The sequence below is a fragment of the Lathyrus oleraceus genome, chromosome 6 (assembly GCF_024323335.1).
Source record: "Lathyrus oleraceus cultivar Zhongwan6 chromosome 6, CAAS_Psat_ZW6_1.0, whole genome shotgun sequence".
Taxonomy (NCBI): domain Eukaryota; kingdom Viridiplantae; phylum Streptophyta; class Magnoliopsida; order Fabales; family Fabaceae; genus Lathyrus; species Lathyrus oleraceus.
The window spans coordinates 372,201,834-372,216,587 of NC_066584.1; positions in this window are offsets into that span (position 1 = coordinate 372,201,834).

Consider the following 14,754-nt stretch of genomic DNA (forward strand, 5'->3'; position numbering starts at 1 on the left):
TAATATTTTGAAATTCAATTTATCATAGTATTTTATTGGTTTATTTTTAGTCCTGTATTTTAATATTAAAGTTTATTTTGATCTCTTAATTAAAAAAATGTCTATATTGATCTCTTAACTCTTCAAAATTTATCATATTAATCATTTTTGTCAAATTAACAACGAATTTAACGATGTTTTTTTAAAAAAATTCATCGCTAATTAGACAAAAAAAAGCCTAACATATTACTTTTTGAAGAGTTAAGGGAACAATATAATTTTTTTTTTAAATTTAAAATATTAAGATGAATTTCAAGATTCAGATACGAGACCAAAAAAAAATATTAAACCTATTTTATTTTTATTTCTTCTTAATTTATTGCGAAAAATTGAATTGAGGAAATAAAACTTTAGTCACATATATACAAGATCTCAATAAAAAAAGCATAAATAATAATAGAAAACAATAAATAATAAAAATAAAATTCTTAAATTCATTAATAAAATCCTTAAAAAAAAAACTTATTTATAAGCTTTGATTCTTAACCCTAGAAAAGAAATAATTGAAACAAAAAGAAGATAAAAACAAAAGAATGATTGAAACAAATAAAAAAAAAACATGAAAAAAATTTGATAAAATATTTTGACAATAATGAAGCAGGTGATAATAGAAACTTGTGGGAAAAAATGAGATTAAAAAGTGACAATAAAAACTTGTGGAAAAAAATAAGATCAATATTCTTAATATAATATGAGATAATGTTCTCCAATTTAAATCAGGTTTTGAGATGGACACAATTATTTTGGATAACTTTAGAGAATTTTTTTTCACATTTTCGAACATATCGTTACCACACAAAATATGCATAAATGATTGGACTTCTCTCACGTTGCCAAAATTTAATTCAGAGATCCATCTCCGTATGTATTTTAGAGTTTGTCTGCAAATGCATCTCTATATTAAATTTTATTTTTAAATTTAGGTGTTTTTTCAGAGATATATCTCTGAACGCATTTAATTTATATATAACGTGCGTTGACAAACGATTTTCTCCTTTTTATTTTCTCAAACTTTTACAAACCCCTTTTAGGGCCCGTGAGTAACTTTTTTTCTAGTCAATTTTTTAAGGAACAACAGTACCTCTACTTCAATAGTATCAATCTCAACTCACTCGATACTACATTCAACGTTTTTCATCCCATAATAATTTTTTGAGTAAGTTTCTCATTTGATTTTTTATTAATATATTAGGTAGAATAGTTAGTTTTAAATGCATTAGGTAGTAGTCACATTCGAAATAGGTAGTTTTTAGAGACATGTAATATGATTTGGTTGTATTTGGTTTGTTAAGACAAAACTGGTTTTTCTTCCATTGTTGCAAACACGACCTTTTTCGAAGATGCATCTCCGAATTGTGTCCTTGTTGGTTTTCGGAGATGCATATCCGAAAATGTCCTGATGTCTTTTTCTCGTATTTTAAAGGAAAATTGGATGCAAACAACGACGACAGAATGAGACTCGGCCGTGAAACCTAACACATGTCCGTTCTACGTGAGAGAGTTAGACTTCAAAATGAGCAGGTCAGAGTTAGGCGATGAACCATCCCTAGGTCTCTTGACAGGGAAGCATGGACTTTTAGGAGTCGTCAGTCACATGGGTCCTCATCCCAGGGCACGTATCCCCTGCTCACGTTGGTCGGGAGGAAGCTTTTGCTGCACATGATGGTGTCCCTCCACTTGCAGACTCTTATTTAGGAGGGTCCTCTGACACCTCCTTACTGATATACTATAAAGATCATGTGACTGAGCATGTATGGGCCGAAGAGGTATATTTGTTAACGGTTGTTATTTATATGTTTTTAAACAAATTCTATGTGACTAATATTTTTTTTAACAGGAGCACACGATTGTTTGAACTCTGTCATACCCCAAAATTTGCCCATTTATATTTCAAGACATTTTTCAAGGCATTCCGACGCATTTTCATGACACTGATCTTAAGGGAACGAAGGCCCAACTCGCGAATGACCCAAACTGACCTATTCGCTACACGCTCGCCTAGTGATAACATGAAAGTGGTTTATTTGGAAGCACAAGTAAAAATGGAGGAAAAGAGGTGCAAAAATGAGAGAAAACGAACCAAATAGCAAAGCCCAGCCCAAAGCGCAAGCCACAAATGCTGTGCTTGTGACGGACGTCACGGAGGGTGTGACGAACGTCACGCAAAGCAGCCTTGTGACGGACGTCACACATGGTGTGACGAGCGTCACACCACTACCCTACTTTTTGGGCGCAGGTAACGCCTCAGAGACTTGAAGAGACGTTGAGGAGTGTTGGGCCCTATATCCACGCCATGCAATTAGCCACGTTGAAGACCTTTTGGCAGCAGGCAGTTACTTAATGACACCAATATAAATAGCCACTTTGAAAACCTAAAAGGGAAGAAACTTTTTTCACATTTTTCCTTTGCCGTTTTCGCTTTTGCATTTTTTCTTTTCCAGCAGCTTAGGCATTGTGTTTTACGGGTTCTACACTATTTCCCTTGCAATTCCCTATTTCCTTTTTAGCATTTAGTTAATTCTTTTCGCGCAATAGTTTCTACAACGGAAACTATTGTGTACCTGTTCACCGGATCTAACCTTACGTTAGGATCTAGTTTATTTCTTTCGTTTTAATTTGTTGTTTAGTTGAAGAATTCAAGAACAAATCCTACCGGCTTGTGGTGGAGTGTTCAGGACTACTGTTTAACTTATTCCGAGTAACCCTAAAGGAAACCCTGAAGGAAAAGCCGGCGGCACCGCTCAATTCGATCCGATCGGCTAATTCAAGGTTGCAATTCAATTGCAAACAGGTTTGCGTTACTATCGCCGCTTTATGTTCCGAATTCTCATGTGATGCCATAATTGAATTCATAAATATATTTAAGGTTTTGCATGTGGACTTAATTATGCCTGGATACCTTGAATTGTTGTAATGGATGCCGTTGTTTTTTCGCTCTGTTTTGATCTTTTTTTTTCGCTCTGTTTTGATCTTTGCCCATCTGACCTGTTTTATCATAACCATGCTCTGTTTACCTGATACTATTACTGCTTTGGTACAACTCTTGATTGCATCCCGATTCGGTATTCTAACCCGTTTGCTGAATTTTGCCAAGGTTCACATGTCCCAGGAAAAGATTGCCGTTAGGTCTTCCACTTTATTTGTGGGATACCCTTGTGGAGACTCACCCTAAATTACTTAATTAATTTTAATGTGTTAATTTTAATGTATTAATTTTAATGTATTAATTTTAATGTATTGATTTTAATATGGAGGCTCGTCCTAATTACCTAATTGACTTTAAAATATTGCCTTTAAATAAGTGATCTTGGACCTCTCTTTGCTGCCCTACGGTATTACGGTATAACGGTCATGTCCCGCGAATGTAGGGATACACTTAGCAAAGACCCTTCGATTAAATCATCATAAATAAATCATGGTCCCTCGGATGTTGCCTTCGAAAATACGATTTTGTCCCTCGATGACCCTTCGGTGTAGCCTACGGTTAAATGATGATCGTCCCTTCGAATGCTAAGGTATCCTTACAAATGTTGCCTTCAATGACCTATCGATGACCCTACGGTGACCCTTAAACATCCAAAGGGTAAGATTACTTACTTCTCAATAGTAAGGACAGTTTACCCTCATAAGGATAGGAAATGCCCATAACGACCTCAGGAAGGTATAACTCTCAATTACTGGATCATAACCTAAAACATTTTCCACCCCTCACACTTTACACTTTACAAATCCTAGAAAATCACCACTTGGTATACATTCATACTAGAATCATTACCGAGTTATATTTTTCTAAACCATTTTCAAAATCAAATGAGATAAATACTTTGTATACATTCATACGAGAATCATTACAAAGTTAAACTCTCTTTCAAACATTTTTTAAGCAATTCACCGACACTTTTCAGACAAAAATATAAGTGATCCAGCAATTAAGAGCCCATGGATAACCATGGATACAAAGGGTGCTAATACCTTCCCTTTGTATAATGTACCTCCCGAACCTAAGAATCTAAATTAAGGTCTTTCCTGTTCTTTTCCACCTTTCCTTATTGGATAAAAGAAAAGTCGGTGGCGACTCTTGCTAACCGCGACATTGCGATTAAAAACACATTAAAGTCAGTTCACCGTATGACAGAACTGGCGACTCTGCTGGGGAGTCTTTAAAAAGAGAGGTTACCTTAAAAAAAAAAAAAAACAAGATCACTTATTTAAAATTGTCTGATTTACTTTTAAGGGATTGCTTGGGTATTTTTGAGTGAAAGATCCTACACCCGGATCTAGTGTACCTTAGGTAAGTAGCAATAGATCATCGCGACTATCCGGCGTATACTGGAATGGTTAAAATGATGGCTACGGTTAATGTGACACTTTGGATGTCCTGATGTTCCTCATGTTTACTTGAGGAAAAATTTGGCATCTGCGTGGTGTCATCAAAGCATTAACCAGACCTTTAGAACCCTAATTGACTCATCCTAGCCATTAGAAAGTAGTGAGATAACTGACTTCGGTTCCGACTGGGGTTGGTTGAGACTCGATACTACACTCTTTGAGATTGGACTTTAGGGAAGCTTCGGTCAACCACTTGGTGTTGCACTGAAGTGGACTTGAAGGAAGGTCAATGATTGGAGATCCTTTTAGAACCCGGTTACTATTCTAGGACAGGTTGAACCAACTAAACTTCAGTGGGGAGGGTACTTACCTATGGAACTCATGCAAGCCTTAAAACCTAGGAATGATGGTTGTGTGACTTGCTTGTGCTTGTTATTTATTTAACCTCATAACATCATAACATCATAACATCATGACATCATAACATTGTACTAACCATTTCAAGGACTTAGGGATTTAACTTTGCTCTGTTTTGTATGAAAAAAAAACAAAACAAAAAAAAAAGTTTCCCTTTTCGGTAGTTTATGCAAAGTTAAATTCCAAAAGGCCTTGAAAACATTTCATGCATTGCATAGCATAACATAGCATAACAGGTACTCTAAAGGGATCAGTGTTCTCACGGTTTTCCTCCACACAGAAAAATGGACCTCGAACAAACTGTCAAGGATCTCCATGCTCAGAATGCTCAACTCCAGGAGATGATCTTGAACTTATCCAGGGGGCAGGAGGAACTGAAAGCTCTCTTGCTCGAGAAAAAGAAAGACAAGAAAGCTGTGAGTTACATTAACCCGGGAAGAAGGCTTAAAGGACAGGCTGCGGGAATCAAAATCAGAATTCCGAAGGATCAAGAAGAGGAAACAGAGACAGATTCAGAAGATGAGAATGCTGATCCTTTCAACCCTGAGGATGACGATGAAGATTACGAGAATGAACAGTACTCTCCAAAAGATGGCAAGTACAAGTTGCTGGAAGAACGCATGCTAGCTATGGAAGGTCAGAAGGCGCCCGGTCTGGATTTTGAAAGTTTGGGTCTAGTCTTCGATGTGATCATTCCTCGCAAATTCAAGGTCCCTGCTTTTGCTCAGTATGATGGGGCATCTTGTCCTCAGATGCATCTGAGAGCTTACGTGAGAAAGATTCAGCCGTATACCACTAATAAGAAGCTCTGGATCCATTTCTTCCAAGAGAGTCTGTCTGGCACACAATTGGAGTGGTATTATCAGCTCGAGAGCTCTGACATCCACACATGGACTGATTTAGCAACTGCTTTCTATAAACAGTACCAGTATAATTCTGAACTAGCGCCTACTCGGCTACAGTTGCAGAATATGACTATGGGATCTAAAGAAAGTTTCAAAGAATATGCTCAAAAGTGGAGAGATTTGGCTGGCAGAGTCAAACCCCCTATGACTGATCGAGAATTAGTGGACATGTTCATGAGCACACTGACTGGCCCATTCTACAGCCATCTATTGAGGAGTTCCTCATTGGGTTTCACTGAACTTATATTAACAGGTGAACATGTTGAAAGTGGCATTCGAAGTGGGAAGATACAGGCGACTATCTTTGATCCTCCGGAGACTCCTAATGGCATCATTGCCCCTCTGCCTAATCATGACGAGACTGTCAATACTATGGAAGATACTGATAACGATTATGACTTGGATAGCTGGATTTTCCCAACAATTGGTGACGGACCCAATAATTGGAAGGCTGAAGACACTATCCCGATTTCCTTTAGTCAGGAGTAATTGTTATTGCTATTTTTGTGTTTCAAAGCATTGTGTCTATACCCGGGGCATAATAGCTAATTTTTCAAGGGTTTTGTCATTTCATAAGCATATTCATATTCAATAAATCAATGGACTTTTTGCATTCAAATATTGCGCTCTTTATCTTTCCTGTCATTTTTTTCAAAACAAGCTATGTTTTCTTGCACACACGCACGTAACAGTTTTCCGATCCATATCCACTCTGGATCCTGTTGATAATAGTTCTGCTACTGTTCATTATGACTTTGAAAATCCGATCTACCAAGCCGAGGATGGAAGCAGAGGAAGATTGTGAAGTCCCTGGTGAACTTGTCAGACTGTTACTACAAGAAGAAAAGACCATACAGCCGCATGTGGAATCAATTGAAATTGTAAATCTGGGTACTGAAATAGACAAGAGAGAAGTCAGAGGTTTCTTGGGACCCTCGAATTACATTGCCCGATTCATTCCACACTTGACTGCAACCTGCAAACCCATCTTCAAATTACTAAAAAAGAAAAATCAAGAGATGGTATGGAATGATGAATGACAAAATCAAGAAGTATCCCCAAGAACCTCCAGTTCCGATGCCACCAGTTGAAGGAAGACCTTTTAATCACGTATTTGACCGTGTTAGAAAATTCAATAGGGTGTGCTGGGGCAACATGACGAGTTTGGTCGAAAAGAGCATGTCATACACTGCCTTAGCAAAAGGTACCGACTGTGAAACAAGATACTCACAGCTCGAGAAAGCTTGCTGCGCTTTGGCTTGGGCTGCTCGCCGACTAAGACAGAATAGTGTTGAATCATACCACTTTATTGATTTCTAAGATGGATCTTATCAAATATACATTCGAGAAACCTGTTGTTCCCTGAAAGAGTAATCACTGATAATGGTACTAAACTGAACTCGGCATGCAGTTCAAAATAAAACACCATAACTCTTCTCCGTACCGGCCAAAGACGAACGGCGCCGTGGAGGCTGCTAACAATATCAAGAATATAACAGTAACGCACAAAGACTGGCAGGAGATGTTACCTTTTGCTCTTCATGGTTACCGCACTTCGACAGGGGCAACCCCTTTCTCTTTAGTCTATGGAATGGAAGTTCAGATTCCCTCTCTAAGAATCATGAAAGAGGCGGGCTTAGATGAGGATGAACGGATTCAGACTCAACTCGATCAGATAAATTTGATTGAAGAGACTCGCGGCTGTTTGTCATAGGCAGATATATCAGAAGCGCATGATCCAGGCATTTAACAAAAGAGTCAAGAGACAGGTGTATCAAATCGGCGACTTGGTGGTCAAGCGTATCATTCTACCGCAAGGTGATCCCAGAGGCAAGTGGGCTCCCACATACGAAGGGCCATTTGTGGTTAAGAAAGTATTCTCTGGTGGAGCCATGATACTTGCTACAACGGACGGCGAAGATTTCCCGCATCCTGTGAACGCGGACATAGTCAAAAAATACTATGCATAAAAGAGACCCGCTAGGTCGACGTATCTAGGCAAAAGTAAGGGCATCCCGGCGAACCAAAAGGGTTCGGGCAAAATTTAGGGATAAACATAAAAAAAAAATGCACACCCGGCAAGTCGAAAACCTGAAAAGGCGGCTTGGGCAAAAAGGGGTATCCTGGTGGACTGAAAACCTGAAAAGGCGGTCCAGGCAAAAATTAAGGATTAAAGCGTATGACTATGTCCCGTTCTCAGACAGCTTCATCCAAGTTCAAAGGACTGAACAAGCTAATCACTTCTATCCGACAGCGGGAGATGAGAGGCTTGAAGACATAATGACAGTAGTGGAATTAAAGTCAATAGGACGTTTTCGGCATAGCTTTCTCTTTGTTTTCTTGACGATTTCCTCTTACTAGGATTTCTATCTCCTTGTACACAAATTGCCTGTTTATAGGCCCTCTTTCGAAATCAATATAATTTTAGTTTCAAAAAAAATGCTTTTGTTTTACTTTCTCTGTTTTGTTTGCATAAACGTCCATTGATTTAACTTGAATTGATATATGCATTTGAATATGACCAATGTTTACCAAAAATGCATGCCTAGAATAGTAATAGCAATTACTACACGACTTCAGGATCGAGGAGAAGGTCTAACCATGCTTTCCAATGAATCCGTTGCCAATTCTATTCCCCGGCTAAGCCAGTCATTCCCAGAAGAGAGTGGCATTACTAGACAAATGGGTCATCTCTTCCACCCCCAGCCAGGCCTCTGTTGAATATCTCTGCCATCAGATAAAGGTCAAATACCCTTAGCTAAGGAAGGGTCATCGATACAAATATCTCCGACCAGAAGGCTGAGATTTATTTCCCCAGTAGAGTCCCCTGGAAAAACGTTTCAGACACATAGTGCATTTATTACATCATTTCACATCACATACCTACATACAATCTTCGTTCCGCATCATATACATTACATCATTTCACAACATATACATGTATACAATGCTCTTATTTATTCCAGACGCATAATTCACTCATTATATCATTTCACAGCATACGCATGCATACAACATTTGCATCTCATGCCTCATGACATGGCATGAAGCTAACTTTATTTTTCAGGGTCAATTATCCTCCTGACATAGTCAAAACAAAGGTCCATTCAGACAGACATCTTTATCAACTACATTCAAGATTCAACTATATCCCTCAGATACTGCCTAGCGTACGGTATATTCCGAGGTGTAATCTAGCCTCAACATATGACTCCTTCAACTCAGATACGATCTAGCGTACGATCCATTCTGACCTTCAACAATTCAGATACGATCTAGCGTACGATCCATTCTGACCTTCAACAACTCAGATACGATCTAGCGTACGATCCATTCTGACCTTCAATCACTCAGATACTGTCTAATGTACGACCAAGTTAGACCTTCAAGTCCTCAGAGGCCACTCAGATACTGTCTAATGTACGACCAAGTTAGACCTTCAAGTTCTCAGAGGCCACTCAAATACAGTCTAATGTACGACCAAGTTAGACCTTCAAGTCAGATTCTGCAAATACCGTCTAATGTCTAATGTACGATCAAGTTAGACCTTCAAGACCTCAAATACAGTCTAATGTACGACCAAGTTAGACCTTCCCGTCATCAAATACAGTCTAATGTACGACCAAGTTAGACCTTCAAGTCAGATTCTGCAGATACAGTCTAATGTACGATCAAGTTAGACCAAATTCTGCTCAGTGACAGTCTAATGTACGACCAAGTTAGACCGTCAAGTCCTCGGATTCTGCCCAGATACAGTCTAATGTACGACCAAGTTAGACCAGATTCTGCTCAGTGACAGTCTAATGCACGACCAAGTTAGACCGTCAAGTCCCCAGATGTTGCTCGAATACAGTCTAATGTACGATCAAGTTAGACCAGATGCGGCTCAAATACAGTCTAATGTACGACCAAGTTAGACCTTCATCTCCTCGGATGCTACCTAGTGACAGGTGCATTTCTGAAGTGTAGTCTAGCGTACGACTACCCCTTTTCATCATCAGATCCAGCCTAACGGACGGCTCATTCTGCTCACATACAGTCTAATGTACGACCAAGTTAGACCCTCATCCCTTGCTCAGGTGCTACCTTCGGACAGGTACATTCCTGAATGGTAGTCTGGTATACGGCTACTCCCCTTGCTCAGGTGCTACCTTCGGACAGGTACATTCCTGAATGGTAGTCTGGTATACGGCTACCCCCTTTACTCAGATGCTACCTTCGGACAGGTACATTTCTGAATGGTAGTCTGGTATACGACTACTCCCTCTTCAAGCAGATTCAGCCTAACGGACGGCTCATTCTGCAATTCAGAACCGATCTAGCGTACGATCCGTTCTGATCTTTCATCCCCATCAAAGTCATCCGCCTAACGAACAGCTCACTCTGATACCCAGATATGGTCCAGTGTATGATCCATTCTGATCCCTTATCCCCAGCAGCATATAGCATACTCTGACTCCCCAGCGAAGTCAACAGCATGATGGATGATTCACTATACGGTCTAGCGTATGACCCGGTATGACGTCCATGTCTTCAGACATTGTCTAACGTACGACACAATCTGGAAATCTCCTCATCAAACTACCTGGATGGCATCTTTAAGCCCATCTCCACCAAGACTAATTGGCAAGTGCAAATTTTGGGGGCATTCTAGTGTTCAATAATCTTTCACCTCCAGACCACGAACGGTACACACCATTCTAACTCTCTCGGTTCAAGAATATTGAACAGGGGCAGCTGTCATACCCCAAAATTTGCCCATTTATATTTCAAGACATTTTTCAAGGCATTCCGACGCATTTTCATGACACTGATCTTAAGGGAACGAAGGCCCAACTCGCGAATGACCCAAACTGACCTATTCGCTACACGCTCGCCTAGTGATAACATGAAAGTGGTTTATTTGGAAGCACAAGTAAAAATGGAGGAAAAGAGGTGCAAAAATGAGAGAAAACGAACCAAATAGCAAAGCCCAGCCCAAAGCGCAAGCCACAAATGCTGTGCTTGTGACGGACGTCACGGAGGGTGTGACGAACGTCACGCAAAGCAGCCTTGTGACGGACGTCACACATGGTGTGACGAGCGTCACACCACTACCCTACTTTTTGGGCGCAGGTAACGCCTCAGAGACTTGAAGAGACGTTGAGGAGTGTTGGGCCCTATATCCACGCCATGCAATTAGCCACGTTGAAGACCTTTTGGCAGCAGGCAGTTACTTAATGACACCAATAAATAGCCACTTTGAAAACCTAAAAGGGAAGAAGCTTTTTTCACATTTTTCCTTTGCCGTTTTCGCTTTTGCATTTTTTCTTTTCCAGCAGCTTAGGCATTGTGTTTTACGGGTTCTACACTATTTCCCTTGCAATTCCCTATTTCCTTTTTAGCATTTAGTTAATTCTTTTCGCGCAATAGTTTCTACAACGGAAACTATTGTGTACCTGTTCACCGGATCTAACCTTACGTTAGGATCTAGTTTATTTCTTTCGTTTTAATTTGTTGTTTAGTTGAAGAATTCAAGAACAAATCCTACCGGCTTGTGGTGGAGTGTTCAGGACTACTGTTTAACTTATTCCGAGTAACCCTAAAGGAAACCCTGAAGGAAAAGCCGGCGGCACCGCTCAATTCGATCCGATCGGCTAATTCAAGGTTGCAATTCAATTGCAAACAGGTTTGCGTTACTATCGCCGCTTTATGTTCCGAATTCACATGTGATGCCATAATTGAATTCATAAATATATTTAAGGTTTTGCATGTGGACTTAATTATGCCTGGATACCTTGAATTGTTGTAATGGATGCCGTTGTTTTTTCGCTCTGTTTTGATCTTTTTTTTTCGCTCTGTTTTGATCTTTGCCCATCTGACCTGTTTTATCATAACCATGCTCTGTTTACCTGATACTATTACTGCTTTGGTACAACTCTTGATTGCATCCCGATTCGGTATTCTAACCCGTTTGCTGAATTTTGCCAAGGTTCACATGTCCCAGGAAAAGATTGCCGTTAGGTCTTCCACTTTATTTGTGGGATACCCTTGTGGAGACTCACCCTAAATTACTTAATTAATTTTAATGTGTTAATTTTAATGTATTAATTTTAATGTATTAATTTTAATGTATTGATTTTAATATGGAGGCTCGTCCTAATTACCTAATTGACTTTAAAATATTGCCTTTAAATAAGTGATCTTGGACCTCTCTTTGCTGCCCTACGGTATTACGGTATAACGGTCATGTCCCGCGAATGTAGGGATACACTTAGCAAAGACCCTTCGATTAAATCATCATAAAATAAATCATGGTCCCTCGGATGTTGCCTTCAAAAATACGATTTTGTCCCTCGATGACCCTTCGGTGTAGCCTACGGTTAAATGATGATCGTCCCTTCGAATGCTAAGGTATCCTTACAAATGTTGCCTTCAATGACCTATCGATGACCCTACGGTGACCCTTAAACATCCAAAGGGTAAGATTACTTACTTCTCAATAGTAAGGACAGTTTTACCCTCATAAGGATAGGAAATGCCCATAACGACCTCAGGAAGGTATAACTCTCAATTACTGGATCATAACCTAAAACATTTTCCACCCCTCACACTTTACACTTTACAAATCCTAGAAAATCACCACTTGGTATACATTCATACTAGAATCATTACCGAGTTATATTTTTCTAAACCATTTTCAAAATCAAATGAGATAAATACTTTGTATACATTCATACGAGAATCATTACAAAGTTAAACTCTCTTTCAAACATTTTTTAAGCAATTCACCGACACTTTTCAGACAAAAATATAAGTGATCCAGCAATTAAGAGCCCATGGATAACCATGGATACAAAGGGTGCTAATACCTTCCCTTTGTATAATGTACCTCCCGAACCTAAGAATCTAAATTAAGGTCTTTCCTGTTCTTTTCCACCTTTCCTTATTGGATAAAAGAAAAGTCGGTGGCGACTCTTGCTAACCGCGATATTGCGATTAAAAACACATTAAAGTCAGTTCACCGTATGACAAACTCTCTTTATCTCAACATAATTTTTTTGAAGCTTTATCAACCTAAGGATGATTGGTTTCAAAGATCATTTGATACTCCGGTCTTGTCGACTTGTGTTCTTCCGGATACAAGACCATTAACAATGACATGTAGGAGGATTTTATTTATATTTTGAGATTTTTTATTTTATTTTTCATACTTTGAGAACAATATTTGTAATATTATGGATGTTTTTTTAATTAATGCATCATCTTATTCTATAATGTTCATTTTTATTAATGTTTGACTCAAATTATAACACTATTAGTTGAATTAAAATGAGTTTGAATTAAAAATACAAATTTAGGACAATGTTTATGTCCAAGATACATTCAGGCAAGAGTATCTCTCAATTTACCTTGAAATATTCATAAACACATATTTGAATCAATTTTTGACAAAAATAAGATAACTACTTGATTTATAAATGATGAAATGATTCCAGACATATGAAGATACATTTTAAAAAATATATAAGAATAATTTTGAATTTTTAAAGATGTGAACCACAATTAGGGGTCGAAAAAGAAATCCCTTGATTTTACCTCATGTCAATAACATTGAAAGGACACTAGTAAAAATGTTGATTTTTTTTTAAAATAACCAAGGTTTTCAAAAAAATACGAAAATAACCATCTTTTCAAAAAAATTTCCAAAATAACCAACTTTGGGAGAGGATACGCCGGGGAAGTTGGCGCACCCCCCAAAAAATTAGAGGAGGCGCCAGATGCATTGGCGCCAATGCATTGGGCTCCTAAAGGAGGAGCCAATGCATGTGGCATCTGCTTGGCCCTCCTAAAGGAGGCGCCAAGGGCAATGGCACCTACATGGCCCTCCTAAAGGAGGCGCCAAGGGCAATGGCGCATTAGTGTGTGTGTGTTTGGTGGGTGTATGCGCCACCACATCTGGCGCATACACCCCCTCCTATTATTTTTTTTATTTTTTTTATTTTAATATTTTTTTAATTATATATTTTTTATAATATTTTTTGTTTTTAATATTTAAATTTATTATTTAATACATAATAAATAAAAATAGAAATAAAATAACTTCATTAAATAATAATAATTGATTACATTAGAAAGACCAAAAACCTAATGACCCGCCCGATTATAACGTCCCCCCGTTCCACATCCTGGTGCGTTAGGTTGTCTCCGAGGTCTCCCACGATTTTCTTGAGGTGTTTGTGATCTTTGGGTGCTGACCTGATCGAGCGATGGCTGGTTGGAAGGTCCGGCAGAAGTTCCGGCGGTATTTGACAGATGTGTCATCATTTGCTCCCAATATCCGGAGGGGCTCTGGCCAACGGCGCTTCCGTAATGGAGTTCGGTGCCCATGTCATCGTAGTTAGGGCGTTGGGGTTGGGTGAATTGGGGATGGTATAGTTGCCCAAACTGAGCCATTGAGTCGTTTTGAAAACGAAGCAATGGTTCTTGGGGCGTACTATAGTTAAACAGTGGTTGGGTGTTAATTGGTGGGGGGGCTACGAAGACGTGACCCATATGAATCATCTGGGCTATAAACGGTTGTGGTTGCGGGGTTTGGTTCTTGGTGTTGTGTTTGGGTGGGTGGTATGAATGGATTGCGACGTTGGATGGTTCGTTGTTGGGTGGTTGGCATGAACGGGTTGCGATGTTGGGTGTGCTTTTGTTGTGTGTATGTGGCCGGTTGATGTTGTGTGGTTGGTTGTTGAGTTTGGGTGGGTTCACATTGGTGTTGGATGGTGAATTGAGGTGGGGCATACGATGACGAAGCAAGTTGGCGCGAATCCATCAAATACCGCGACTCAGATAGAAATTGCTGAGTTGTTATAGACCTAAACCATGCCATATATTGTTGAGTCGGTCTTGCACCTTGGATGACTGGTTCGTTCAAGATGTGTTGTCGTCGATTCCTCCATTGACGACACATGTCTTTTGCAAAGTCTCTCCAGTCTGAATAATCCCACTGTGCATCGACCCTCTTTTGATGCCAATTCCCCAAACACGTGGGAGATTCTGGAATATGTTGTAGCATTCCAAACTGCAGTTT